We start from the raw sequence: 26,629 nt of genomic DNA on the forward strand, positions 1-26,629 counted from the left end.
CTTGTCCAAAGTCATGGCTTGCCATTGTGGCAGGTGGTGCAGGATCCTCTAGCAGGGTGCCCATTGTGTTGTGAGGGTATACTAAAGGGGTTGAAGGCAGCTGAGGGGTTGGGACCAGGCATATCTCTGGCTTTTGTTCCCACACGTCTTGTGGGATCTTCATTCGCAGCCACAAAAAGGCTGGGAAGCATGTGGGTCATGGTGGCAGTTGGAAAGAATGTAGTTGGTGGCCCGTACCATAGCCACAGAAAGAATGAAAAGCAGGGTGAGGCTGATGTAGGTCTAGGGCAAGCCACTACAACCGGGTGGTGACTGCCTCCTTTAAGACCAGAAGCTGGACTTGCGTAACTGAGTCCCACGCTGCATACCATCACAAGAGGTATGCAGCATTCACTGATCACATTGCAAGGCTTGCAGAAGAGAAAATCTTCTTTCTATAGGTGTCCAGCCTCTTGGATTCCCTGTCCGATGGAGTGGTATGGAAAGTTCCAGGATTCACTCTGGACATCGAGGCCTGCACAACGAGGCTGTCAGGGGTGGGGTTCTGGCTGAGGAATGCTGGGTTTCCAAAAGCAGGGCGGTGGAGACATGCAATCATCCTGTGCATAGGACGCCCGTGCAGGGCTTGGCCCAGTCCCTGAGCAGGATAACAGAGAGGGCTTCATTGAAGGGTATTTGGTGTTCTGTGTGTGATTTCCCTAGCTGAAGCATCTCCACCAAGATGTTAGTCGTTACTTCCAAAGAAGACAGCTGCCCTCTCACCACAAGAGCAAAGGATAGCCTCATTAGAGGGAGAGACCAGGCCTGTGTCTGGTGTTGTTTCCAGACTACTGGCATCTGCCAGGTCCTCATACCAGTTATCATCTTCCAACAAGTTATAGTTAATTTAGTCTGGCTAGTGAGTTCACGTGACTCTGCGGATGTGCATGAGTTATAGTAATTTTAGGGTGGAGTAAATTATAACAAGTTGTGACTATAAAGGTGTTTTTTAACTATGTAATGTTATTTATTATGGTATTATTTTATTTATTTTATTTTAGTACCGCTGTACTTTTAGGTACCTCAGTAAATATTTACAATTATATTTGCTCCAAATAATTATGTTATATTTACATTATGGATTTGGGGTTTTTGTGGCTAGTTATGTTTTTATTATTTTGTTATAATATTGAAATTATAGGGTGTGTTTGTGAACTATACCAGTACCACACGGTATTGAGATACTACTGCAGTACTTTTGCTTTTTTTTTTCACCAGAATTTCATTGGCTTAGACCTCTGTCCTGTGTAGGAACCAGGAAGTGTACACCCATTTTCCCCATTTCAATTGAGATCTTTGAAGATGAAGGATCTACTCTTTCCAAGAGGGAACATCTTGTCTTTACGAGCCACCTTTGAGCTTTTGCAGAGCTGAAATGGTTGAGCAACAAGATCCTGTCCTGCTTGAAGAGGAGGTAGAAGAAAAACAGGGGTGAAGCCCACGAAGAAACTGAGTGATTTGATTGTATGGGATTTATTTGCATTGCCACTTTGAGGGAAAAGTTCAATTCCAAACTGATCACCTGCAACCTTTGCAAGAAGGTAATTGCCCATGGTACTTCTAAAAGTACTCTGTTTATACAACCTGTACACCCTATAACCTGAACAGCTGTAGGCAATCTATTCGACGAGGTTGGTGTGGACCGAAAGACTTTAAAGAGGCTCAAGTAGGAACATCGGCAGCGGCTACTTCTTCTGCTACTGCAAGACCTTCTAATTCTTCTGAGTTGTCAGGACCACCACCCGCTGCATCTGTCCCTCCAGCACCACCTCTGACTTTTTCAGCTCCATCACCACCACCCAGTGCACCTGTCCCTGCAACAATACCTGCATAAAGGTGAGTAGAGTATTATAGAGTGGAGTGATGTATACAGTGCTGTGACATGTCGTGAAGTGTCGTAGAGTGAAGTGGAGTGCCATGTCATAGAGTGAAGTAGGATGTTATGGAGTGGAGTGGCATGTCACAAAGTGGCATAGAGTATTGTAGAGTGGATCCTTGTAGGGTGGAGTGGTGTGTCATATAGTACAGTAGAATGGCTCATCATAAAGTATCTTAAAAAGCAGGGCGGTAGAGTGGAGTGGCCTCTCTTAAAGTGGAGTGGCATGTCCTAGAGTGTATTGGCGTGCCATAGAGTGGAATGGCGTTTCACAGATTGGAGTGGCATAACATGGAGTGGAGGGCATCTTGTAAAGTGACATAGAGTGGACGAGCATAGAGTGGAGTAAATTGTTGTGCAGTGGCCTGCTATATATTGGAGTGACGTGTCATAGTGAGGAGTGGCATGTCCATGCGTTACACCTTAATTTTATTTCTTATTTAGTTTTCCATTGGTTTTCCTTGTCATGTGACTAGAAATGTGTGTTTCAAATGCCTTTCTAATACTTGCTAAACTTCTTTGCTACAGATTAGTTTATTTTCTTACTACAGTTTTTGCATTATTGTCCAATATTTGTAGCCCAAATTGCATGTTAGCCAATAATTTTCCTCCTTTCAAAATTGTATTGTTGATAATATAGACCTTCCTAATAGCCAATCATTTAACTCTGTATATGTTTATTTGTTTGTCTCTGTGTTCCTCATTCTTTCTTTTTATACTTCTTTTTATTAACAATCATCGACATAAAACATACAATACAGAGGATCTAGCAGGTGTGTATACAATGGAGACAGACGGCGATCACAAATACAACATTACTTTTCATTGGATGCTACGGAGTAGGGGCATCATCATGCTCAATGCTACGGGGCGGGGTACATATATTCCCCCGATAAGAATTCTATGAGTTCCAAATTTTGGACCATTTTATGGGGCAACCTCGGGCTATGTAGACTGTCTTTTCCCTGTACATGCACCAATCAAGGTCTTTTTTCCAGTCTACACTTGTGGGTGCATGTACTGCTCCCCATAGCTGTGCTATATTTCTTTTGGCTACCATTAGCCCAAGAGTAACCCATTGCGTTTGATGATTATTTAGGTCTGTGGGCTCCCAGATGTTTGGGAGGCATCTACGAGCCTCCGGACGGAGAATGACTATTAGTACTTCGCTGATTACATCATGTACCTTCGCCAGTAGGATTGGATATGTTCGCAGTCCCAAATTATATGGAAAATTGTGCCTAGCTGAGTGCACCCCCTTCTACAGTCCCCCCGGATACTGCCATATGTAGCAGTCGAGGCTCTGTGACATAGACTCTGTGGAGGATTTTGAGCTGTATAAATCTAAGGCGTGCTGGGGTCGCGACTATTCTTGGGGAGGACACCTCTTCCTGCCACTCCTCATCGTCTGTTTCAATACCGTCCCTCACCCATTTTTCCCATTATACGTGGAGGGGGTTTTCCATGTTGTTTATCAGTTTTTTATATATTAAAGATATCGTTTTTTGGGGTAAATGACCATCAAGTATCCTGTCCTCCAGGGGAGAAGCGTCAGGAGGGGAGGATCCCTTTGGAAGAAGTGATTGAAGTGCATGACAGGCCTGTGCGTAGCAAAAACGTTCCAAATTCACTAACTCGTGTTGGGGTTTAAATGTAGTAAATGGCTTCACCTCGTCCTTGTCCCAGAGGTCCCTGATACGTGAGATCCCAATAAGTTCCTATTTGTCAAATACCTTTGATCTCCATAGGTCACCCACTGTTTCGATATCCCACAACGGAGTTGCTTGTGTGGGTTTCTTCCCCCATCCAAGCGATCTGTTGGATGCATGCCAGATGTCAGCCGAATGTGTAGTAGGGCCCCTAAGTGGATATCTACCTGGTTTTGAATAGAGCACCCGATTGTAAGTCTCCCCCGGGAAGGAGCCACCTATCTATGTTATATCCGGATCATCAGGTCGGCCATATATGCCGTGGTTAATAGTCGCAAGGTGTGCTGCCCAATAATATTTCTTGATGTCTGTTAGGCTGATGCCCCATCATACCATGTACTGTTGATGTCAGACTTTACAGTGCATATGGTAGCCAATTTTCTCTCCCTTGCTACCTGAACTTGGCCACTTCCCGAACGGCTGAGTGCTGCCAGCCAATGGCTTAGCTGGCAACTATCATAAAAATATCTTTTAACCATTTGAAGATGCCTACCCACACCATACTCTAAAAAAGTACTTTCAAAGTTGGCCATTGCAAATCAATGTGAATCTGTGGTGCTCATCACTAAATGGAAATCCAAACACAGCCATCATAGATGTGTGCTCATTCTTTGTGTGCAGCCATCTTTGAATGGATCGGAATGGATTTTCCTATACTTTAATAAAAAAGCATCCACCATGGCCATCTTTGAAAAGATAATCTTAGACAATAGCAAATGCCATTATGGCTGCTGCAGATGCACACTCATCCATGCCCACTATTTAGGGGGAAAAACAAGTATCAGCAAAACAAATCATTTTCACAGGCGACATCAATTGGCTTAGCCGGCGCTTAGTGATCTAGTGTTTTGTGGATCTCTGTTAAAAATGGGGGTCTCTAGATGGTAGAGATATGCACCTTTGTCCAATTAGTGCCCCTTCTTCTAGCCAGGGTAAGGGAGTTATACACTTTAGATAACCCCTGCTCATCCCTTTGGGAGCTTGGCACAAGCAGACAGGCTTATATCACAGGCAATTGTGTAAAGTATTTGTACCCAAACACACAGCAACGCAGTGAAAACACCACAAATGGACACCACACCAGCTACGAAAAATAAAGTATCTTAATCTATACCAAACAAGACCAAAACAACAAAAATCCAACATACATGTATCAAGATCTGACTTTAAAAATTGTTACTTAAAAATAAAACTGTAGAAATAAAAAAGCTCCACCTGGGGCTATTACGACGTTGTGACAGGCACAAGTCCAAAGTATGGCACCGACCGCAGGGTGCACGGGCAGCCACGTGGACCCCCCAAACAACAGAACCTTGGAAACAAAGTGAACAGACGATGCACAACGTTGTGGAGGTGAGGCGTCGGTGACGAGGCAAAGCTGGTTCTTTTTTGCCATGGGGAGGTGAGACGTCCAATCCAGGACAGGGAAAGTTAGACGGTGGTGAGGCGTTGGTTTCGGTGAGGTGATGCGACTTCAAAGAGTTTGTGAAGTCACCCTTGTTTGTTATCGGCTCCGCGATAACAGGATGCTGGCAGTGGTGATGACTGCATCAGTGCTAGCACTGGTGTCAGGAGGGTCGAAAACGTCAGGTGTCAGAGCTGCAGGCATGCAAGGCAATGTGTTGTGCACTTCACAAGCGGTGTCCCCGGCCTCGTTGCAGGCCGTGGCTTCACTGGTAATGTCGCTGACGGCGTTGGAGGAGTTCTTGCTTTGCAGCACCAACCACACAATTCTCAGGACCCAGCCACTGAAATTGGTGCCCTTTTGAAGACAGGAGTCCAGGTGCTGGTCAGTGGGTTGCAGGTGAAGTCTTTGTGGCCCTAAGACTTCAGAACAGGAGGCATGCGCACACAAGCCTTTGGAGATTCTTCTTTAACCAAGTTCACAGCAAAGTTCCAGTGCTTTGTCCTCTCCTTGGCTGAGGCAGCAACTGCAGGCCAACCCAACAAAGCAAACACAGCAAAGGGGCAGTACTCCTCCTTACAGCTCTCCCGCTCTTCTCCTTGGCAGAGGTTCCTCTTGAGTCCAGAAGTGGTCTAATTTTCTGGGGTGTAAGGTCCAATATTCATACCCCATTTTCTCTTTGTTCTCTTAGTAGCAAGAGTCTCTGAGCCCGGTCCAAATCAGTTCTGTCCTCTGGCCAAGCTTCACTACAGGAGGTGGAGACAGCATTATGCAAAGGAGACACAGCCTATCCAGGTGCTAATAAAATAATAATTATAAAGATACTTTTATAGCACGCAGCTACCCCAGATGGCGTGTCCCTTAGAGATAGTGGTCAGTATGCCTTAGTCAATACGACTAAGAAGCAGAGTTTTCAGGGCCTTTCTAAATTCCTGTTTGGACTGGAATATTCGCAATTGAGGAGGAAGGTTATTCCAGCATTTAGAGGTCCCCACCTCGAATGTCCTTGCCCCATTCTGGATTTCGCGAATCTAGGGGTGGTAAGGTATCATTTGTGGTTAGACCTAGGAGATCTGTTCTGCTTGTAAGGATGAAGTCTCTTCCTCAAGTAGTTGGGCCCCCTTCCTTGAAGGCCTGCAAGGCAAAGGTAAGGACCTTAAATTCGATGCGCTTGGCCGCAGGTAGCCAATGCAACTGTCTCCGGTAAGGGGAAATATATTTGAGAAGCGTCAGGAGGGGAGGATCCCTTTGGAAGAAGTGATTGAAGTGCATGACAGGCCTGTGCGTAGCAAAAACGTTCCAAATTCACTAACTCGTGTTGGGGTTTAAATGTAGTAAATGGCTTCACCTCGTCCTTGTCCCAGAGGTCCCTAATACGTGAGATCCCAATAAGTTCCTATTTGTCAAATACCTTTGATCTCCATAGGTCACCCACTGTTTCGGAGTCCCACAACGGAGTTGCTTGTGTGGGTTTCTGCCCCCATCCAAGCGATCTGTTGGATGCATGCCAGATGTCAGCCGAATGTGTAGTAGGGCCCCTAAGTGGATATCTACCTGGTTTTGAATAGAGCACCCGATTGTAAGTCTCCCCCGGGAAGGAGCCACCTATCTATGTTATATCCGGATCATCAGGTCGGCCATATATGCCGTGATTAATAGTCGCAAGGTGTGCTGCCCAATAATATTTCTTGATGTCTGTTAGGCTGATGCCCCATCATACCATGTACTGTTGATGTCAGACTTTACAGTGCATATGGTAGCCAATTTTCTCTCCCTTGCTACCTGAACTTGGCCACTTCCCGAACGGCTGAGTGCTGCCAGCCAATGGCTTAGCTGGCAACTATCATAAAAATATCTTTTAACCATTTGAAGATGCCTACCCACACCATACTCTAAAAAAGTACTTTCAAAGTTGGCCATTGCAAATCAATGTGAATCTGTGGTGCTCATCACTAAATGGAAATCCAAACACAGCCATCATAGATGTGTGCTCATTCTTTGTGTGCAGCCATCTTTGAATGGATCGGAATGGATTTTCCTATACTTTAATAAAAAAGCATCCACCATGGCCATCTTTGAAAAGATAATCTTAGACAATAGCAAATGCCATTATGGCTGCTGCAGATGCACACTCATCCATGCCCACTATTTAGGGGGAAAAACAAGTATCAGCAAAACAAATCATTTTCACAGGCGACATCAATTGGCTTAGCCGGCGCTTAGTGATCTAGTGTTTTGTGGATCTCTGTTAAAAATGGGGGTCTCTAGATGGTAGAGATATGCACCTTTGTCCAATTAGTGCCCCTTCTTCTAGCCAGGGTAAGGGAGTTATACACTTTAGATAACCCCTGCTCATCCCTTTGGGAGCTTGGCACAAGCAGACAGGCTTGTATCACAGGCAATTGTGTAAAGTATTTGTACCCAAACACACAGCAACGCAGTGAAAACACCACAAATGGACACCACACCAGCTACGAAAAATAAAGTATCTTAATCTAAACCAAACAAGACCAAAACAACAAAAATCCAACATACATGTATCAAGATCTGACTTTAAAAATTGTTACTTAAAAATAAAACTGTAGAAATAAAAAAGCTCCACCTGGGGCTATTACGACGTTGTGACAGGCACAAGTCCAAAGTATGGCACCGACCGCAGGGTGCACGGGCAGCCACGTGGACCCCCCAAACAACAGAACCTTGGAAACAAAGTGAACAGACGATGCACAACGTTGTGGAGGTGAGGCGTCGGTGACGAGGCAAAGCTGGTTCTTTTTTGCCATGGGGAGGTGAGACGTCCAATCCAGGACAGGGAAAGTTAGACGGTGGTGAGGCGTTGGTTTCGGTGAGGTGATGCGACTTCAAAGAGTTTGTGAAGTCACCCTTGTTTGTTATCGGCTCCGCGATAACAGGATGCTGGCAGTGGTGATGACTGCATCAGTGCTAGCACTGGTGTCAGGAGGGTCGAAAACGTCAGGTGTCAGAGCTGCAGGCATGCAAGGCAATGTGTTGTGCACTTCACAAGCGGTGTCCCCGGCCTCGTTGCAGGCCGTGGCTTCACTGGTAATGTCGCTGACGGCGTTGGAGGAGTTCTTGCTTTGCAGCACCAACCACACAATTCTCAGGACCCAGCCACTGAAATTGGTGCCCTTTTGAAGACAGGAGTCCAGGTGCTGGTCAGTGGGTTGCAGGTGAAGTCTTTGTGGCCCTAAGACTTCAGAACAGGAGGCATGCGCACACAAGCCTTTGGAGATTCTTCTTTAACCAAGTTCACAGCAAAGTTCCAGTGCTTTGTCCTCTCCTTGGCTGAGGCAGCAACTGCAGGCCAACCCAACAAAGCAAACACAGCAAAGGGGCAGTACTCCTCCTTACAGCTCTCCCGCTCTTCTCCTTGGCAGAGGTTCCTCTTGAGTCCAGAAGTGGTCTAATTTTCTGGGGTGTAAGGTCCAATATTCATACCCCATTTTCTCTTTGTTCTCTTAGTAGCAAGAGTCTCTGAGCCCGGTCCAAATCAGTTCTGTCCTCTGGCCAAGCTTCACTACAGGAGGTGGAGACAGCATTATGCAAAGGAGACACAGCCTATCCAGGTGCTAATAAAATAATAATTATAAAGATACTTTTATAGCACGCAGCTACCCCAGATGGCGTGTCCCATAGAGATAGTGGTCAGTATGCCTTAGTCAATACGACTAAGAAGCAGAGTTTTCAGGGCCTTTCTAAATTCCTGTTTGGACTGGAATATTCGCAATTGAGGAGGAAGGTTATTCCAGCATTTAGAGGTCCCCACCTCGAATGTCCTTGCCCCATTCTGGATTTCGCGAATCTAGGGGTGGTAAGGTATCATTTGTGGTTAGACCTAGGAGATCTGTTCTGCTTGTAAGGATGAAGTCTCTTCCTCAAGTAGTTGGGCCCCCTTCCTTGAAAGGCCTGCAAGGCAAAGGTAAGGACCTTAAATTCGATGCGCTTGGCCGCAGGTAGCCAATGCAACTGTCTCCGGTAAGGGGAAATATATTTGCGAAGAGAGACCTTGCAGAGCAGTCTGGCAGCTGAATTCTGCACTATCTGAAGCCTACAGATCAGTCCAATTGGCAGACCCATGAAGAGACCGTTAGCATAATCAAGATGGGATGTGATTAGGACAGGCACGACGGTTTTGCGTACTGACTCAGGCAAGAAATCAATACATTTCCTAATGATTTTTATCTTGCCAAAGCAGGCCGCGGATACCTGTTGGACATGGATGTCAAGGGACAGGTCTTCATCCCACCTAACTAAGAAGTGGGGGGGGATAATGCTGAGGAGGGTGTAGTATTCTGTGTTTAGTTTTGTCTCTTTGGGCGCTTGTAGTTGGAATTCTTAGGTTATGGTGTTCTGGATTCCTGGATAGAATGTGGGGGTCGAGGTTTTGACAGATACTCCTGACTGGACTGTCGTGCTATCTGTGCTGTATATCTCTTGAGAGTAAATAAACTTCAACTTAAAGAAATAAAGTCTGAAGAACTTACTACATTTCTGTTAGTGACGATCCTCAAGAGATCAACAAGGACCCACACGGAACAGCTTGATCAAAACACAAGACCTCCGTCTTGTCAGCATTAAGTTTTAGAAAATGAGTTCTCATCCAGGCAGAGATGTGTTTTAGACACAGTTTCAGAGTCAAAGGAATGTGCTGACACTCTGAAAGTAAACATCAGTTGAGTGTTGTCGGCATAAGATGTCACCTTGGTCCCAGTGTCGGAGTCAAATAGATGTTGAAAAGTACTGATACAGTCAAAGGCTGTCCCCTGGATGCCTATTTGCTTAAGGCTACCCAGTAAGATGGAATGCCCCGGTTACTTACCGGTACTTCATTACTCCGAGTATAGTCTTCCTCGCCACATGACTTACATAGTGAGCTTCAGCTCCACACCAGAACCCTCCAAAGCAAAAAGTTAGCCTCCCATGCCTCCCATCCCTTCCCAAGATGGCCGACCCATTACCACCTGACCTCTATAAGAGGCGGGCCGGCCCAACCCATCAGACTGAAACCACCAAGCACAAACATGAAGCCGAAAGCCAGACAGGGAGGGAGGGATGGGAACTCATGTGGCGAGGAAGACTATACTCGGAGTAATGAAGATTACTGGTAAGTAACCGGGGCATTACCTCCTCGTTAGTCTTCCTCGCCACATGACTTACATAGTGAGCACATACCAAAGCCAAGCGGCTTCATGGAAACTCACAAGAAACCAACAGACCAGAAGGGGATGACCACGAAAGAGGCCAAACCCAACAGACCAGTAAGAGTGGAAGGACCACCCAGGAGAGAGGCAACCACGAGTAGGAGAACCAACCCGGGACAGAAGACACCGGGAAGCCGAAAAACAATACACCAAGTGCCGTCAGGAAAACCGCCCCAACCGAAGGAAGGCCGAGAAAGACACGGGAATGGACCGCAAGGAGCCAAAAAAGGCAACAGCAACCAGGGCCAGAACAGAAAGAGCCGGCCCGATCAACACACCAGGGCAGCCCAACAGGCAGCACAAAGCAAGAGGGGAGCAAAAAAGCCCAAAGAGAGGAACCGAACGAACAGAGGGCATCCCCACCACAGCGATCCAACAAAAAACAAAATCACTGGGGGCGTGGCCAAGGCGGCGAGCATGGCGGACGCAGCCTGAGAGAGCTCCGTCCCGCCTATACATCATCCGCGCCATATATCCTGCATTTCCCCGACCTGCGATCCCCCAGACCAGACGCTCGGCATCCGGTGGCGGAGGGGAAGCTCCGGTGGAGATTTGGGCTCGCTCCGTGCTTTAGATCCGGCGCGGCGACCCGGACGAGGTGGGGCCTGCGCGACAATCAGCAGCCGGGACCTCGAGTTTCGAGAGGCCCGGCCGGAAGTGAGGCGGAGGCGGGGTCGGTCGCGAGGCCGGTACCGGCTCCCCGGACCTGCGGATCTCCGCTTGAGACAGGAGAGCCCGAGAGACCTGCGGACAGCGCGGAGCCACCCTGGAGCCGGGACACTGGCAGTGGTGAGGTGAGCCGGCGGGGGGAGGCGAGCGCCACAAAAGAGGGGGAAAGCACTCTCTGCTGCAGGCCGACCCACTCGGCAGCCAAGTCGGGCTGCGGGGGCCGGGGGTCCCCGGAGTGCTAGGGGGCTCCTGCCTTCGCCCCTGCTCCCGGGGACGCCTCCATACGTGCGACCCTACCCCCCTCTCTCCCCTCCCTCCCCCCCCCCCGGGTGGGGACCAACGACGCTTGTGGAAGCCCGGCCTGGAGTGGGCTACTGCTGGGGGCCGACGGCGAGCCGTGGACAGCTGGGGGTCGCCATCTGACGATTGGATTTCCCCCCTTGTTGGCCGGAGCTATTGACGATCCTGAGGCACAGGGCCCCCCCGGAGGGTCTACTATCCCTGGCTCTGCGAACGGAACGGGGGGCATACTCCAGTGGCTGAAGCGGAGGGTAGGTGGCGCTCAGCAGGGAGAGGACTCCACGGCCAGGTACGCCGGCATCCTTGGACACGTGCCCACCTTCCCCTCGGATCAAGACGCGACGCGGGAGTCCCTGACCGTGAGGGGAGCTGCCAGTAGCAGGAAGATACTTGGACGCCGGGCCTGCTCCTCATCATGACGCGAGGCGGCAACAGTGGGGGCGCCACGAAGCAGGGCCCCATAGATAAGTTTACGGGACCGAGTGGTGGAGCAGGAGCGTCCGGGGGCCAGCCCGGCCCAGGCCCAGGCCCAGACAATGCGGCCCTGATGGCGGCAATCACGCAATCACGGGACATGCTGGACGCAAAAATTGGGGCTGTTGGGGCTGATGTCACATTGCTTCGCCAGGATCTACGGAACGCGGTGGCCAGAATCACCGAAACTGAAACCAGAATAACGGAGGTGGAGGATGATGTGGTCGTCCTGAAGAAGAAGGTTGCCACTCTGGAGGGGCTACAGAAGAACTTGGCACTCAGGGTCGAGGACGCGGAAGGACGGGCCAGACGAAATAACCTGCGATTCGTGGGTTTGCCGGAGGGTTGCGAAAAAGGCAACATGGAGGCATTCCTGACAAAATGGCTGGAGGGGTGGCTCCCCCCGGACTCCCTCTCAAGATGCTTCATCATTGAACGGGCGCACCGAGCGCTTCTCCCGAAACCGCCGCTGGGAGCACGCCCCCGCCCAGTCATCGCCAAACTCCTTAACTACCATGACCGCGACGCAATCCTCCGGCAGGCGCGAGCTAAGGAACCCCTGATGTACGAAAACCACAGAGTCCTGATCTTCCCAGATTACACAAAACTGGTGCAGCAACAGCGACAGTCCTTCACTGCAGCGAAGGCTCGGCTACGAGACCTTAAAATCCAATACGCCCTGCTCTATCCGGCCCGCCTGCGTGTCGTGTTTCAGTCCAAGAAGCAGTTCTTCAACACGCCGGAGGAGGTCTTTGAATGGACAGACGAGACGGTCAGAGTGAAGGTGCATACTCCCCCGAGGCGCAACTCCGAGCCCTCCTCAGAGACGAGACCCTCGAGGACTCCCAGGAGATCGCGTAGCAGAAGCAACTGGAGGGCGCGCTCTCGGAAGACCCAACCTCCCACGGATGGCGAGTCGGGGGGTGACGAGGTGGTGGAGGCCCCGGCTCCGGACCCGTGACGATCCTTCACGCCTTAAAGCTCTCTAATGGACGCCGCCACACGCTTTACTGCAAGAATGCGGTGTGGGGCGAGCAGTGGGTCGGGGGATGCCCATGAGTGGGCGGTCACCACCCCGAGGACTAACAGTAGTTAATCGGGTTACGGGTTAGTTGAAGTTGGGTGGGTGGTTGGTGGGGATCCATTGGCATAGACGGTTGGGGGTCTCCCGTTGGAGGCTGAAGACTGTCTCTACCGCGACAGATACTTCAATGTTACTGAGGTATAGGGTGGGGGGGAGGGGGGGTGGACAACGTTGGGGTTGTGGTGGGGTTTGGGGAGTTGGTGGGGGTTCGGGGGATCTGGGTACGGAGTGGAGAGGGAGGCTGGTGGGAGGTGGGATGGTTGTTTTCGGCACAGTACACTTTCAAGGTTGGTTGTCAGCGCTGGTGTTTGGATGGCCCCGAGGGCTCGGATCTTTGATCTATACACCTATTGATGGCGGGTGGTACACAGGAGTCTAGCCCCACACGGGCGGGGTTTCGAGTGGTGAGCTGGAACGTCCGTGGGATGCTTGACAAAATTAAGAGGGGTGCAGTACTGCAGCTGGGGAAGAGAGAAAGGGCGGATGTGCTATTCTTACAGGAAACTCACCTCCAGGGCAATAAAACGCTTAGCCTCCAACGATATGGCTACCACCAAGTGTTCCACGCGGGCTTTGTGAGGGGGTCACGGGGAGTGGCGATTCTGATACACCATCGACTGAATTACACTCATGAGACGCAGTGGGTGGATGCGCAGGGACGGTTTATATTCATTAAAGGGATGGTGGGTGATGAGCCGATGGTCTTTGGCAGTGTGTATGCCCCACCCCCGCTCCAAGAAGCACTCATTGAGAAACTGTTTGATGTCTGGGCTGATATACCTAGTGTGATGTCTATTGTGGGCGGAGATTGGAATGATGTCATGGATGGGCACAAGGATAGATATAGATCAGATGGGGGGACCATTTCCCATGTTCCCACTAAATTGAGTGGTATGGTACGAGGGATGGGGTGGATTGATGCATGGCGGTACCACCATCCTCATGGCCGAGAGTTTACCTACATCTCAGCAGTGCACAAATCCTTCTCCAGACTTGATTGCTTGTTTGTTCCTAATGGGTGGATGGGAAGGGTTGCTTCTTCATCTATACTCCCGCGTGGCTTGTCGGACCACTCTCCGGTCGCGGTTGATGTCCTTCTTGGTAGGACACGACAGCCATTTCGGTGGCGTTTGTCTGCATGGCAGCTACACCAGGACGACTACAGGTCACGCTTGCGCGAAGCCATTTCTCTGTACTGGGACTGCAACGATCAGCCCGACATGGACGCTATAACCCTCTGGGAAGCCATGAAGCCCTTGCTCCGGGGGGTAGACATCGCTTGGTGCGCGGCGGCACGCAAGGCCCGCAGGGGTGAGATAGAGGAGACTGCGAGGCGGGTTCGAGACCTTGAGGAAGAGAGTACTGCCGAAGGGTCTGTGGATACCGTTGAGCGGTTGCTACTAATGCAGCAGACATACAACTCTCTGCTAATGGACGAGGCCCGCCAGCTGTGGCTGGCTACACAGAGTAGGATTTATCAGTGGGGGGACAAATCTAGCTCTATGCTATACAGACTCTGTCAGGGGACTTTCCATGCGCAGACTCTACCGGGACTTCGCGACGAGGCAGGAGAGCCTGTGACGGCCCCGGTGGAACTGGCGGCCAGTTTCGCCCGATACTATGAGGCCCAATACGCCCCGCGAGAAACAATCCCTGAGGCGGAGGTGGACAAATTCCTAGCTGACCTCCCGCCAAGGGCCCTCTCAGATGAAGACCGGGACCTACTGGACCACCCACTGTCCTTAGACGAATTGACCGCGGCACTCGGGGAGCTGAACACTGGTAAGGCTCCCGGGCCTAATGGGTTCCCGTGTGAATTCCTTCAGACATTTCATGTTCAACTGGGTGCGCGCTATAGACAGGCGCTGGAGGAGGCCAGAGACCGTGGTCGCCTACCGGCAGACTGGCGCCACGCCGAGATTGTTGTCTTCTGTAAACCGGGAAGACCCCCGGAGCAGCACGCGTCGTACAGACCGATCTCGCTCCTGAACGTTGAAGCGAAAATACTGGCGAAAGCCCTAGCCAATCGCCTTCTCTCGTATATTACGGACCTGGTACACCCGGATCAGGCCGGTTTTATGCCCCATAGGGCGACTAGGCACAATATCCGGCGCGCACAGATGGTGATAGAGGCAGCCAAAGCCGCCGGCATCCCGACAGCGCTTCTCCTGGCTGACATTGATAGAGCCTTCGACTCAGTTAGCTGGGTCTATCTTCGTGCGCTTCTGACCCGTCTGAACTTTGGGCCTCGATTCCTCTCGTATCTGCACCTACTATACACGGACCTGACTGCCTCGGTGAGGATAGCGGGAGCGACCTCGGCCCCCTTCCCCATAGGCCGGGGCACCAGACAGGGTTGCCCTTTATCGCCGTACCTGTTCGCCCTGGCCATGGAGCCGCTGGCGGCATGGGTGAGAATTGACGCGCAGATGCGGGGACTCGAATGGGTGCGGGGACCGTCTGATCGTATTGCACTGTATGCGGACGTTGTCCTCTTCTTCCTCACGGACATTGATAGATCTGGCCCCAGAGTTCTGGAAATAATGCGAGTATTTGGGGAGGTCTCTGGCCTGCACTTGAATACACGGAAATCCACGCTGTGGATACTGGGTCAGCGCGGACGGCTTGGGCACTGGGCGTCGACGCTACAGGAGGCGGCAGGTGGCATCAAATACCTCGGTGTCTTTCTCACGGACGTTCCGGGAGTTGCCTGGACCCGTAATGTGGTGCCGGTCTGGGATCGCGTACGGTCAGACATGAAGGTCTGGTCCAGGATGCCCCTAAACATATATGGCCGCTCCGCCATTTTTAAGATGGTGGCTCTCCCGCGCCTTTTGTACCAGCTACAAAATCATCCATGCCCCATTGCACCACATTGGTTTAGGCAAGTAAACTCTGCACTGAGCCAGTTTCTCTGGGCTGGTGGGGCGGTCAGAGTAGCGCTCCGCACCTGTTTCCTTTCCACGTATTGCGGGGGTCTGGCGACTTCGGACATCCTATCTTACTACCAGGCTTCCCATCTTCTCATACTAAATGACTGGTGGTATGGAGACCGGGGAGACCCGGCCTATGCCCTTGAACGATACCTGATGGACCCGGACACGCTCCACACCATCCTTTATTCGGCAGGCAAGCGGAAAAAACTCCCAATTGTTACTCAAGTGGTTTTCCGAGTGTGGCGGGGAGCCCTTCGCCGCATGGGTTGGTGGAATGTCTTGACGCAAGAAACGCCCCTTTGGCACAATGGACGTCTGCCGGCACTCGCGGCTCTCCAGGGGTTCCGGGGCTGGGATGACATAGGCATCTCGACACTGGGCCACGTTATGCAAGGCACGACCCTTAAATCGTTTCAGGCTCTGCGGGATGAATACGATATGCCGCAGACCCAATTTTATAAATACCTACAATTCCGCCACGCTCTGTCCCCCTCGCTGTTAGGACTGGACAAACTGCCCGAATTTAGTCCCGTGGAAGCCAAGGTCTTTATGGGGGAACTGGGGGACAAGAAAATCTCCAATATATATCAGACTCTGGTCACGCACTGCTCTGCCTCACTAGATAAGCTACGCAAGGCATGGGAGGAAGATATTGGTGCCTTAGACGAGGATGACTGGAGGGAGGCCTTAGAGGCGCCACGAGGGGCGGCTGTTGCGGTGCGACTGAGATTTATTCAGTTTAAATATTTGCATCGTGCGTACTACACCAGAGAACGGCTGTGGCGAGCTGGCCTGATTGCTTCCCCTGAGTGTCTGAGATGTGGTAGCACGGTTGGAACGTTCTTACATACAGTGTGGTCATGTGTGCGGCTGACGCGGTTCTGGTCGGGTGTGTGGGACTGCCTGTCTGAGGTGCTGGGCTGGGACCTCCCCCGCTCCCCTAAACTGGGTCTCCTTCACGTAATGGAACAAGTGGGAGGGAATATCTACAAACGCCATCTGCTACTCCTGGGCCTTACAGTAGCCAAACGGGATGTGGCTCGTGCCTGGAAAGACCCCCGGGCTCCTGTGCTGGAGGTGTGGAAGAGAGGGTTGGACTTTACAATGGGGCTGGAACGTCCGGTCTTTGAGGCCAGGGGGTGCCCCCGAAAGCACTTTAAAATATGGCAGCGCTGGGCTGAATATAGAGGGCTCTGGCTGGAACCGCCAGTGCTGCGGGACTCCGATGTGGACCACTTACCGATTGATTCTGGGTGAAGGGGCCAACACACTGATTGCGACTCCAAGAACTAATACTTTGAATCATACGAACACTGTGCCGGGGGGGGGGGATCCGGGAGGGGAGGGCCAGGGTGGGAGTAGGGAGGGGGGAGTTGGTGGGGATCCTTTCCTTTGAAAATGTTGATTGCACTGCTGTTGTTTATTGATTACCTGCTTGTTCATTGGACCCCTGATCCATAGGGGACGGTGACCTGATTATATGCTATTTCAACGAAATAAAATCTGTTATGAAAAAAAAAAAAAAAAATCACTAGCAGAAAGAGACAACCAGTCCGATCAACACAGCAATACCGCAAGGGCGATCACAACCCGCGAGAGAGCCAAACCAGAAAAACTGGGAAGCGGCACCAGAGCCAACCAACAGACAGGCAAGAGCCGGAAGAATGGAAAAGGGGCGCCGAAAAGAAACAGAAGGGGGACAAACCCCCGTCAAATAAAGGACCCCTGGAAGGGACCGCGACTCCAAGGAGAGAACCCAGACAGGCACCAGGGAAAACGAACCCAGGAAGGGAGCCGGAAACGACACCGAAGAGACCCGGAGGAGAACCAACCGGGCAAAGGCGAAAACCCAAAACCCACAGGCCCGCCCACGGCCAGAAGGGAGAAGAAGAGGCAGTAAGTAGCCAACCCGCCCGGCACAGAAACACCCAGCACAGGGACCAAGCAAACCGGCCTAGGAAGAAACAAAGGAAGGGAGCGAGCCGCTGAAAAGAGCACCCAGGCGGCCAAACAGACAGCCAGCCCACAACCAGGCCCAGCTCAGTGAGACAAAGAAGAACCGACTGGCAAAGGAGCGCGGCAGCAACACACCAAAGGCGTGAAGAACAGAAGGGCAGGGCGAAGGCGAGTCCGAGCCATGACAAGGCAGACAGGACCCGGGACACCAAAACCAGGGGAAGAAACACGGACACACCCACACCAAAAGCGCAGGGCCCCGCCAGGAAATCCCACAGCACCGCCAGAAACAAAAACAGCTAACAGGCAAAGGGACCCCAGGAAGCGCAAAGCCGGGAGCCCGGACAAGAAGGCCGAAGAGCCAAAACCGGAGACCCAAAGGAAGCAGACAGGACCAGACGGACCCAGGAGACTCCCGAACCAAGCACAAAAGAGGCCCGATCCATAAACCATCGAAGGAGAGCCGATGAGAACATGAGCACACAGGGCCAGAAAGGCTGCAGCCAAAAAAGACCCAGGCAAGGACAGTACCAATGCGCCAAAAGACAAAAAAAGGGGCAAACCCCGCACACACCCCTGAGCACGAGGCAGGGGACAAACTCACCACAGGGACCAACAAGCCCCAGTAAGGCAGGGAAAAACCCCAGCGAAGCCACAGATCGGCAAAATAGAAGCCAGACGGGAAAAAACGACCACAGGGAAATCCACCGACCCAGCACAGACCGTGAAACCAAGCATGGCCAGAGGAAGGCACCACCAGCACACGGGCAGGAGGAACCCAGCTCACCTAGGAGACAGAGCGGGAAGTGTCGGGGGAAAAAGAACCAAGGAAGGGCCAGAGGCACCGAGACCAACAGGAAGGGGAGGATCCGCAAAGGACAGACAGGGGTGAGAAAACACCGCCAGTCAACAAGACCCAAACCACGACCAGAGGAAGGCCCCACCAAGGCAGACAACCCCAACCGGAAAACCCACGAACAGGACCCGGAGAGAAAGGAACAGCGAAACCGACAAAAGCGACCCCGCAAGAAAAAGGAAGAACGCACGCCCCACCAGAGGCAGGCGCCAAACCCCCGCCCGACCAGGCAGGCACCACCCAAAGGAAGCAGATCATCAAAGGGCCATAGCCCCAAGGGCAACGTAAGCCCGGAAGAGAAAGATCGCAACAAAGACCCGACCCCCAGGGGGCAAGGAGAAGCACGGTGACAGCAGAAAGCCGACAGGAAAAGGGAGCAAGAGCCGCCCGCCGAGTCCCGACAAGACAAGGGGGGCCACCAGGAGCAGAAACAGTCAGCAAGAAAACACTGACGCAGCCCAAAGACGGACGGACAGACCCCAGCAGCAGGAAGACCACCACAGACAAGCCGTAGCCCACAGCCCCCGGAAAACCCCGGAGGACGATCAACAAGGAACCAACCGGGACCGACCCCACACAAAAAACAGCGGGGACAGGAGTCCACAGGACAAAAGGACCACAGGCCCAAAGCCCGGAAGGCAACACAGCGAACCACGAAGCAGAGGCCCCCCCAACCGAACGCCACAGGCGCCGAAAAACAAGTAATCCAAAAATGCACTACACATGGATACAATCACAACAACGGCTGGAAACGAACCCCGGCCTGACACAGGCGGGCACCACCAAAGGTACAAGACATACCACCGAGCCACAGCTCCATGGACCCAAGCCAAATCAAGGAACCCTGCGAAAAAAGCAGAGAGAGCAACCCAACGTGAGACGCCGAGGTGAAATGGAACGCCACACGAACATGCGTGGCAACCACCGGCAAACCGGCAACCCCAAAACCCACAGGAGGCAGCCGAAGCGAACACGCCCCATGAGCACCCGCAGAGCATGTGAACCACACACGAGGAAGAGGGCGCAAGGGGAGCCCGGCGAGCAATGGAGCAGGAGGAGGAGAAACCACCGCCAAGGCCCATGGAGGAAAAGTCCGAACCAAAAGCCAACCCGGAGACCACAGAAGCAGCCCGAGAAGAAGAACAGGAGCAACAGCCCCCGGAAACCCCAAAGGCCACACCAAGCAGGACCAGGAACAACCGCGGAGGGCACAGAAAACCCAAAAAAACACAGCCCACAAGAGGAACTGAGAACCACCATGTCAACAGCACCAGGTAAACCCAGGAGGAGACCCACCCAGGCACCAGCCCCGACCATGCCCAATGACTGAAAACAGACAAGAAGAGGAGCACAAAGACCCTAAACGGCCGGAACTGACCCCGACACCCGAGGGCAGGACAGAGCACAGAGACATGGAACGTGGAAAACCAGCCACCCAGTGACAACCAATACGCGTAAAACAGGAAGAAATACAACGTATGACAATGAACCACCCGAGGATACGGCCCCAGCAAGGTAGGACACCAACCTCGGGCCGCAAGAGCAGGCGCCAACAAAGGTAAACCACACGCTGAGCCAAAGCCCCACCCAAGAGCGAGGCACGGCCACAGAATATGAGCGCAGGAACCGGGAAATGGAAAAACAGCCACCCAGCGAATGTAAAATGAAACACTCGAACTCCGAAAAGCAATCACCGGGGGGCACGGCCCAACCAGCCACAGCTCCCGTATTCCAAAAAAATAAAACAATTACCGTATGAAAAGACCCCACCCTGGGAAACTTCTACAGCAACGGCAGGAATCAAACCCTGGTCCGTGAGGGCAGTCCCCACCAAAGGCACAAGACAGACCATCGAGCTATAGCTCCACGGATGAGACCCGAGAGTGAATGACAAACCACTCCCAAAATGCATCAGAAGGGCCGTTGGTACACAGGGAAAGCCACCGAACCGGTGGTCAGAAGAGCGGGGCACCGCCACAATAACGTGGAACCCACAAAAAATAAAATAAAATGCGAATACAAAACCCTTCGCAAACTAACAATAACAGAATGCCAAACCAGGGATCGAACCAGGGACCACTAGAACCGCAGTCCAACGCACCCCCAACTGAGCAATCCCGGCCCGCCTGCCGCACCACGTGAGCCAAGACAGGGAACCGGACCCGCCCACCATCGGAGCCCCGGGGGAGGAGCAGAACGCCACAGCCTCCCGGGCCGGAAAACGCGGGAAGAAGGACCCTGACCGGACCGAACACAGCCGCGGAAGAGAGGACCGTCCAAGGACCGCACCCGCCCGGACGGCAAAGGTGAGTCCAACAGTGAATCAGGCTGCCCGTCCCAAACAGAGAACCCAACCGGAAGACACCGGAGCGCTCACAAGAGCACCAAACCTGCCTGATGTGTGAGTAATTTCTGAGTTCAGAGAGTCTAAACTGAATATCTTTATCATGTCCCCATTGTAAGATGTTACAGTACAGCTCCCATGCACTCCTATAGGACAGACAGCCTATCAATAGTGAGAAAAAAACAATATACACAGTATTCACTATTAGGACATGTAAAACACACGGGTAGGGTACATGTCCTACCTTTCACATACACTGCACCCTACCCAATGAGGTACCGTATGCCTACCTTAGGGGTGCCTTACATATAAGAAAAGGGATGGGTGGGGTCTGGGCAACTGGGTGCACCTGTCAGGTCAACATGGTAGATACAGACTGAGCGCGCAGACACGGCAATGGCAGGTCTGAGACACATTTTCTGGGCTATTAATGTGGGTGGTACAGTCAGTGCTGCAAGCCCACTAGTAGCATTTGATATACAAGCCCTGGCACACTCAATGCACTTTACTGGGGATTTACCAGTAAATCAAATATGCCAATCATAATTATAATTTACACAGGGAGCACTTGCACTTTGACACTGATTTCCTGTGGCAAAGTGCTCAAAGTATCTAAGCTAACAAAAACAAAATCAATCACATATTTATTTATATGCTTATAAAGCGCCAGAATCGAGCCCAAAGGGTTATCTCCGCGCTAAGGTCGCAAACACAGGTAACAAGTCACCACTGTACAGGTGAACTGAGGATGCATAATGAGGAAATGAAAGCTTATATAACAGTGAACAGATTGGTTTTTAGTGCTTTCCTGAAAGTGAGGTGGTTGGGGATCTGTCTAAGGCTAAGGGGCAGATTGTTCCACAGAGTTGGCCCCACTGAAGAGAGAGCACGGCCACCTTGTCTGGTCTTTTTAATAAAAGGAGAGTTAAGCAGGAGCTGGTTGCCTGCCATCTCAATGATATCATGGTCTGCCATAATTGTAGGTTCGGAGGGGGTGAAGGAGTCATAGACCTTCAGGATTTTTTGGTCAAAGAAATCCGAGATATCCTCACAAAGTTTACTAGAGGGAATAATTTCAGTTTCAATGGCCTTGGGTTTGAGGAAGGACTGAACTATTTGGAAAATCTCTTTGCTGGGTTGTTCCGCTTGTTGAATAGAGGATATAAAGAATAGTTTTTTTGCTTTTTTTATGGAGTGATGAAGGCTGCGCAGGGCTTTTTTATAGCAGATTTTTGCAGATTCGGAGTAGCTTGCCCGCCACTGACGTTCTAATCTTTTGCAATTGCTTTTCTCAGCTATCAGTTCTGCAGAGAACCAGGGAGCAGACGGGGATTCTCTTCGAGAAGTGGCCATTTTGGGTGGAGCAATAGAGTCTACTGTACTGCTAATCCAGTGATTCAGTAGTATTGCATCAGAGTTCACATCTGCTGATAGTAAAGGGGGGGCAGCTGTGAGCGCGGGACATAAGGTCTCGGAGGATAAGTTGTCCCAGTTCCTGCGCACATATGTGCGATTTCCTGTTGTTCGAGAACAAGCAGGGAAGGAGATTAGGAAGGGGACGAGAAAATGATCTGACCAAAGAAGTGGTAACGGGGGTTTAGTTGTGGTGTCCGGAATGTTGGAGAAAATAAGGACCAACATATGACCTGCCTGGTGCGTGGTACCGGAGGTGATTAAGGCTAGGTTTGCAGATTGAAGTGTGCTAATAAATTGGGAAGCCAGAGGGCAGTCAGATCTGTCAGCATGAATGTTGAAGTCACCAACTATTATATAGTGTTGGTGAGAGAGGGTGTTTTGCACTATGTAGTCCATAAGTTCATGGGTCTTGGATGGAGAACAGTCCGGGGGTCTATATATTATCAGGCCAGCTAGGGACGTTTGAGGGTTAATTTGGAGACAAAAGTTTAGTCCCTCTATGCCGGCGAGAGTAGTAGGAGTGGAGGAGGACAGAGTATATTTATCTTTGAAGATAATCGCTACTCCGCCGCCTCTTCTATTCTTCTCTCTATTAGAGAAACTTAAAGTAAAGCCGAGCGGGACAGCTAGGGCAATGGAGGCAAGGTTTTCTTCGTTGAGCCACGTTTCGGTGAGAAATAGGGCGTCCCACTCGGAGTCAGCTAGCAGCAGATAAATATCATCTGCATGTTTAGGAAGGGATCTGCAGTTCAAAAGCCCCGCTCTGAAGGGGAAGGAGGGAATGGTGGCCGAGCGATTGTGCGATGCTTTTGGGTAACACTTTATTGAGGCTGAAACGTCGCACAGACGCTTATTACACCGTACGCAGGAGGGGGGAAGGGCCATGGTGGAAAGGTCGAGCCTGGGAGCCTGACAAAGATTGGCAGGGTTAAGTGATAGAAGTTCGCTGCCAGACCTGACTATCCTTCTAGTATGGGACAGGTCACTAGCAGCGTGGCCGGCGCCGGGCGCGTACTGGTCGCGGACGGGCGCAGACGGGCTTGCCTTAGGCGCGCCTTCGGCGCGCAGTCGGCGCTCCCGCTGCGCTCGTCCGCTGCGCTTCCAGGGGAGGCACATTTTTATAGAAGGAAGGGGGGGGCGTGGCCAGATGGGGTGTTCTCCAGAATGTACGTTCAATAGGTGCCTGTGTTGCGATTGAGAAAAGAGAAAGATACTGTACTTGCCTGGAGCAAAAGGATAGGTGCTGTTTTTTGTCCTTTACTGTGGGCAAGTGTCACTACTTGAGTTTCACTCTCCGTAACTTCACAGTAATTGGATTCAACATGTTTACTACCTGTATCTACCTTTTAAGATAAGGACACTGTGGTCAGCTGATCTGAGGATTCTGGCAGGGGGTTCCAAGAATGGAAGGGCAATTTGTAGCACCTACTTGTTCAAAGTCATGGCTTGCCATTGTGGCAGGTGGTGCAGGATCCTCTAGCAGGGTGCCCATTGTGTTGTGAGGGTATACTAAAGGGGTTGAAGGCAGCTGAGGGGTTGGGACCAGGCATATCTCTGGCTTTTGTTCCCACACGTCTTGTGGGATCTTCATTCACAGCCACAAAAAGGCTGGAAAGCATGTGGGTCATGGTGGCTGTTGGAAAGAATGTAGTTGGTGGCCCGTACCATAGCCACAGAAAGAATGAAAAGCAGGGTGAGGCTGATGTAGGTCCAGGGCAAGCCACTACAACCGGGTGGTGACTGCCTCCTTTAAGACCAGAAGCTGGACTTGCGTAACTGAGTCCCACGCTGCATACCATCACAAGAGGTATGCAGCGTTCACTGATCACATTGCAAGGCTTGCAGAAGAGAAAATCTTCTTTTTATAGGTGTCCAGCCTCTTGGATTCCCTGTCCGATGGAGTGGTACGGAAAGTTCCAGGATTCACTCTGGACATCGAGGCCTGCACAACGAGGCTGTCAGGGGTGGGGTTCTGGCTGAGGAATGCTGGGTTTCCAAAATCAGGGCGGTGGAGACATGCAATCATCCTGTGCATAGGACGCCCGTGCAGGGCTTGGCCCAGTCCCTGAGCAGGATAACAGAGAGGGCTTCATTGAAGGGTATTTGGTGTTCTGTGTGTGATTTCCCTAGCTGAAGCATCTCCACCAAGATGTTAGTCGTTACTTCCAAAGAGGACAGCTGCCCTCCTCACCACAAGAGCAAAGGATGCTTCCTCTTTGATAGCCTCATTAGAGGGAGAGACCAGGCCTGTGTCTGGTGTTGTGTCCAGACTACTGGCATCTGCCAGGTCCTCATACCAGTTATCATCTTCCAACAAGTTATAGTTAATTTAGTCTGGCTAGTGAGTTCATGTGACTCTGCGGATCTGCATGAGTTATAGTAATTTTAGGGTGGAAGTTGTGACTATGAAGGTGTTTTTTAACTATGTAATGTTATTTATTATGGTATTATTTCATTTATTTTATTTTAGTACCGCTGTACTTTTAGGTACCTCAGTAAATATTTACAATTATATTTGCTCCAAATAATTATGTTATGTTTACATTATGGATTTAGAGTTTTGTGGCTAGTTATGTTTTTATTATTGTGTGATAATATTGAAATTATAGGGTGTGTTTGTGAACTATACCAGTACCACAACGGTATTGAGATACTACTGCAGTACTTTTGCTTTTTTTTTAACCATAATTTCATTGTCTTAGACCTCTGTCCTGTATAGGAACCAGGAAGTGTACACCCATTTTCCCCATTTCAATTGAGATCTTTGAAGATGAAGGATCTACTCTTTCCAAGAGGGAACATCTTGTCTTTACGAGCCACCTTTGAGCTTTTGCAGAGCTGAAATGGTTGAGCAACAAGATCCTGTCCTGCTTGAAGAGGAGGAAGAAGAAAAACAGGGGTGAAGCCCAGGAAGAAACTGAGTGATTTGATTGTATGGGATTTATTTGCATTGCCACTTTGAGGGGAAAAGGTCAATTCCAAACTGATCACCTGCAACCTTTGCAAGAAGGTAATTTCCCATGGTACTTCTAAAAGTACTCTGTTTATACAATGGGACTGAGGAAACGCCTGTAGGCAATCTATTCGACGAGGTTGGTGTGGACCGAAAGACTTTGAAGAGGCTCAAGTAGGAACATCAGCAGCGGCTACTTCTTCTGCTACTGCAAGACCTTCTAATTCTTCTGAGTTGTCAGGACCACCACCCGCTGCATCTGTCCCTCCAGCACCACCTCTCACTTTTTCAGCTCCATCACCACCACCCAGTGCACCTGTCCCTGCAACAATACCTGCATAAAGGTGATTAGAGTATTATAAAGTGGAGTGATGTATACAGTACTGTGCATGTCGTGAAGTGTCGTAGAGTGAAGTGGAGTGCCATGTCATAGAGTGAAGTAGGATGTTATGGAGTGGAGTGGCATGTCACAAAGTGGCATAGAGTATTGTAGAGTGGATCCTTGTAGGGTGGAGTGGTGTGTCATATAGTACAGTAGAATGGCTCATCATAAAGTGTCTTAAAAAGCAGGGCGGTAGAGTGGAGTGACCTCTCTTAAAGTGGAGTGGCATGTCCTAGAGTGTATTGGCGTGCCATAGAGTGGAATGGCGTTTCACAGATTGGAGTGGCATAACATGGAGTGGAGGGCATCTTGTAAAGTGACATAGAGTGGACGAGCATAGAGTGGAGTAAATTGTTGTGCAGGGGCCTGCTATATATTGGAGTGACGTGTCATAGTGAGGAGCGGCATGTCCATGCGTTACAACTTAATTTTATGTCTCATTTAGTTTTCTATTGGTTTTCATTGTCATGTGACTAGAAATGTGTGTTTCAAATGCCTTTCTAATACTTGCTAAACTTCTTTGCTACAGACTAGTTTATTTTCTTACTACAGTTTTTGCAGTATTGTCCAATATTTGAAGCCCAAAATGCATGTTAGCCAATAATTTTCCTACTTTCAAAATTGTATTGTTGATAATATATACCTTCCTAATAGCCAATCATTTAACTCTGTATATGTTTATTTGTTTGCCTCTGTGTTCCTCATTCTTTCTTTTTATACTTCTTTTTATTAACAATCATCGACATAAAACATACAGTACAGAGGATCTAGCAGGTGTGTATACAATGGAGACAGACGGCGATCACAAATACATTACTTTTCATTGGATGCTACGGAGTAGGGGCATCATCATACTCAATGCTACGGGGCGGGGTACATATATTCCCCCGATAAGAATTCTATGGGTTCCAAACTTTGGACCATTTTTTGGGGCATCCTCGGGCTATGTAGACTGTCTTTTCTCTGTACATGCACCAATCAAGGTCTTTTTTCCCAGTCTACAATTGT

At 50.6% G+C, this 26,629-nt stretch overlaps 1 long non-coding RNA gene across 1 annotated transcript in view; it reads left to right on the plus strand.

The window, feature by feature from the left end:
- The window catches only part of LOC144756198 (uncharacterized), a 79,433-nt gene extending 53,170 nt beyond the window's left edge, over positions 1-26,263 (plus strand). Inside the window, exons 2-3 of the long non-coding RNA XR_013595097.1 lie at positions 1,258-1,875; positions 24,989-26,263. This is a non-coding gene — a long non-coding RNA (uncharacterized LOC144756198). The remainder of the gene's footprint in view (positions 1-1,257; positions 1,876-24,988) is intronic.
- Positions 26,264-26,629: the final 366 nt, after the last annotated feature.

Source organism: Lissotriton helveticus, chromosome 5_1, assembly GCF_964261635.1.
Source record: "Lissotriton helveticus chromosome 5_1, aLisHel1.1, whole genome shotgun sequence".
In the NCBI taxonomy this organism is placed as follows: Eukaryota; Metazoa; Chordata; class Amphibia; order Caudata; family Salamandridae; genus Lissotriton; species Lissotriton helveticus.